Raw genomic sequence first — 4636 nt, 5'->3', positions numbered from 1 at the left:
GGCTATACACAATAACATGCAGTTTGTGACATCCCGAAACCCATACGAAATGAAGTGACGAGGTCGAGGGGCGGGAAAAACGCGGCATAACCGGCAAGTTAGCGAAGGCCTCACACGTCGGCACATCTATTCTGCAGAAACAGACCCTGATTGATTGTGAAGCGGCTCGGGCATTTCTCTACACAACAAGTCAAGGATGCCCTCTGCAGTAATCCGGGGGGGGGGGTAAAATATATAAAGAATTGACCTTCAAGTTAACATATATATATCTATTTTGCCGAATTTCGACATTATTTACTATTCAGAAAATAATGTCATAGGGCCGATAGTATAATTTTCCTTTATTTCTCTCTCTTTTATTTATATTCATGAAACTTTCGGTGGTCATTTCCCCCAACCCCCATTTGTACATCAGTGCTCTGAAGAATTCCCAAACAATATCACGGCAGTACACTTTCCATGGGCATATAATATCATTTTGGTACTATTATTTTTGGTTAGAAATAACGAGCCTGCAATAGTGTCGCTTGCCAGGTGAGGCAGTCGGGGGGGGGGGGGGGTTAATGCATTATGTGGAACTTAATGAGGGGGAAAAAGGAAAAGGAATGAGGGGAATAATCCTCACTGAAAAGGTCCTGCACCCACCCTGTGAGAAAAAAGAGCAAAGCTCTAGGGAGAAATTAAAGGATAAGTCCACCCCAACAAAAACTTGATTTGAATATAAAAAGAAAAAAATTCAACAAGCATAACACTGAAAATTTCATCAAAATCGGACATAAAATAAGAAAGTTATGACATTTTAAAGTTTCGCTTTATTACACAGAACAGTTATATGCACATCTCGGTCGGTATGCAAATGAGGGAACTGATGACATCACTCATTCACTATTTCTTTTGTATTTTATTATATGAAATATTTTGCCCGTCATTGTCATGTGAAATGAAGTTTCATTCCTCCCTGAACATGCATTGTGGAATTCCATTATTTTAACATTTTGTGGTTCAGCTAGGCAAGGAGGTCCTATTCGTCAATTTCGTAAATGTTGAAATATCGTATAATTCAAACAATAAAAAAAAACTAAAGAAATAGTGAGTGAGTGATATCATCGACTCTCTCATTTTGTTGGAACAGCTGGCTCGTTCATATAACTATTTTGTTAAAAATAAGAGAAACTTTGAAATGTCATAACTTTCTTATTTATCCAATTTTGATGAAATTTTCAGCATTGTGCTTGTCTGATTTTTCTCTATTGATTTAAATCAACATTTTTCTGAGGTGGACTTGACCTTTAATTAATTCCCATACTGTTTTCTAAAGTAGGCCCCTCTGGCACACAGAGCATAGACTTATATAGGGGAAAGGAAAAGAAAACATGTGAAAGGAGAAAAGAAAAGATGGGAGAGGCAATATGTGAAAGAAATAAGAATGGCAAGAAGAGTATAAAACTGGGTCAAAGTTTACGGAGAGCACGTGTATTTTTATATGCCATGAATAGACCCCAATAGACCAAATTTATATGTTTGTGTCAACACAGACCAAGTATAAAAAAGAATAACAAATCAAAAATAATTGAACTATTTACAAGTAATCATATCATAAGAAAAAAAGACAAAAATATATGAATAATTTTGGGAAAAAAACGGAAAGTTTTATGCAATGACATATGCAGGCGAATTTTAAACAACTTTGGCAAATATTTGTCGGCCCTACATGATCATACACAGTAAACAGGATACATACAGTGATACATGTGCAGATGACAAAAAAATATAATTCAAAATTCCATTTCTTAAAATGAGCTGCGAGTTTGTTTGTGTTTTGGGGCCACACAATATTCAATTTCTTTTTGCTTCTGAACAAAAGATCTAAAAATGCTCCAAAGTTTGGGTCAAACTTGTTGAATTTACAAATGAAAATGAAGAACTTCGATATTAAAATATGAACTTATCATACGGATCACCAAACATTTTTCTGAAATTAGATAAAGTATAATTGGAATTGAACTTCTGTATTGAAAAAGTTAACAAATCTTGCCAAAGGGGTGAAACCTTTTTACAATCACAAAATATATGAACCGATGTAAGGAATTTGTTGCAAAATTCACAGAAAGGGGAATCTTTCCTTTTGAATCTTGAAATGAAAATCATTAAAAGCAATTCATTTGTGAAACCCTTTGCACTAAAATGAACAGTGTCTATCGAACATTCGAAGCCTCATTGCAATGTATTTTCTCCCATGAAATATTGTCAGGAGTGGGTAAGATACTGCTAGTCGATCAGGGCTAGATTTGTCACTCAAGATAGCGTAGCCGGTAATTTTTAATATCTATTAATTTGAGAATTATTATTATTAACATCATCACTGTTATGGACACAAGTATTTTAAAGATTGGAAATAAGCCAGTCTTCAGGGATATTCTGGATAAGAAAATTAAAATTTCTTCTGTCACTACGGTACGGGGTATATTAAAATCCAAGATTAGTCTTTCAAACAATTGGTTACACAGCAAAAACAGTGGTGTTAACCGGTGTACATAGAGGACCACACCATACACCGGTGTTAAATTGGTGGTGTTAGTTTTACACCTATAGGTGTTATTACAACACCTTTCGTTACATTTACCCTCTTTGGTGTTATGTTTGATCTATAGGGTGTAATTTTAACACCTCAGGGTGTGGTCCTCTATGAACACCAATTGGTGTCAGTTTTAACACCGCAGTTTTACAGTGTGTGACCATGCAGGGAGGGGTGGGTTAAGTAAATTCTGATATTGTGTGAACCGTTTTTATCGTACCATGCACCATAATAAAAGTATTGTTCGAAATTGGAACGTATAAATCTGTTAAACCATAATGACTGACCTGTACTTCAGTCAGAAAAAACTACAATCAAAGATATAAACAGTGCATGCATGGCTTGTTCACGATAGATGCGTAAAGTTGGCGAAGTTGTATTTAAATGAACATTCAGGGGCATCAGCTTTCTGAAGAATATATAAATATTGAAAAAAAGATTCCAAAAAGGACAATTCAGTGTAAATTTCATGTCGAAGTATATCTGTCATCAAGAAGGTATTGCACCCAACATGCCCAATCTTTTTAGCTATATATAGGCATTGGGAATAATTAAATAAATATTTTTTGGGAATTATTTATATATATATATATATATACATATACAGGGGCGGATCCAGCCTTCGTCAATAGGGGGGGGGGGGGCCGGAATTTTTTTCAGCCATATTTTCCCCGATCCGGCCGCTCGAATATGATTTTTGCCGGGATTTTCTGTTTCTTTGAAGGGGTTAGTCCTAATGGTCACTTTTTAGCTTTATTCTTATGAAACATAAATGTATAATACCATAACCTTTATTTATTTAATGTAATTTTTTTGGAAATATTATGTACTTTTTCCTAAATTTTTGAACATTCTGGGAAATGTTTGTTTTCCTGAAAAAAAAGATGTGTATGCAAGTTAGTAATTACTACGAACGTAAAGAGTGAGCAGAAATGAAGTGATGGAAAAGGTACTGTTAGATACTTGCTTGCAATTAGCCATGAAGACGTTACACTTTTTTAAAAATCAAATAATGCGAGCGCGAAGCGCGAGCCGAAATTTTTTGACATTTTTACATAAGGAATGGAAATTCTTAGCACTTTTTGTAACTTAACGGAATAGGTATATAATCAAACATGCGAGCACGAAGCGTAAGCAAAAAATTTCGAGATTTAGACCTACTGAACAAGGCACTCTATTCAATTAGTTTTGTAAATCATGAAAAGGATGAGTAATTGGGGATCTTCCTTACATTAATAATGCGAGCGCAGAGCGCGAGCAGAAAATGTTTGTATACGTTTTGAACTGCTCGAAATTGTACCTTTTATGGACTGCTTACATTTAGCCATGAAGACGTTCTACATTCAAATATTGCGAGCGCGAGCTGAAAAAAATTGACCTTTTTTACTTGAATAATGGAAATGCTAAGCACTTTTTGTAATAGTTGGAAGGACTCTCAGTAATAAACCAAACTTTATTGATGCGAGCGCGAAGCGCGAGCGGAAAATTCTGGACACTCTATTCATGTTTTGTAAATCTTGAAAAGGATAAGTTATTTATCTAATGCGAGCGCAAAGCGCGAGCAGACACTTTTTGATATTGTGATCTGAAACTGGATAATGATTTAAATAGAGAACAATCTGCGTATCTGAATTAACGTGTGTTTTAGATTTCGACCTAGAATTTGGGTATTCTAAGTACCTTTCTTATCATGAAAATCAATAAAGCGAGCGCAAAGCGCGATTTAAAAATATATGATATTCTGACCTAACAAAGGGTTAATTTAAACTCTGTATTAGAAACACTTTGTTGGGAAATTGTGAATTGTGTTGGATCACAATTAAAAAGAGCTGATGTATTTTATTATTATTACTTTGAGTTTTTACATAGGACCGGGACATTCTATAAGGGCATTATGTCATCATATGAAAATGATGACTATCTTCCTAAGCATGAGAGCGCGAAATCTGTTAATATTATAGCCTGAAAACTGGACATTTAAAGCACTTTTGTAATTATGCATAAGATGCATGATATCTATCAATGCGAGCGGAAATCGCGAGCCGAAATTTTTGATAAACT

This window comes from Lytechinus variegatus, chromosome 3 (genome assembly GCF_018143015.1).
Source record: "Lytechinus variegatus isolate NC3 chromosome 3, Lvar_3.0, whole genome shotgun sequence".
Taxonomy (NCBI): Eukaryota; Metazoa; Echinodermata; class Echinoidea; order Temnopleuroida; family Toxopneustidae; genus Lytechinus; species Lytechinus variegatus.
The sequence above is the reverse complement of the archived record's forward strand: the minus strand, read 5'-3'. Positions refer to the sequence as shown.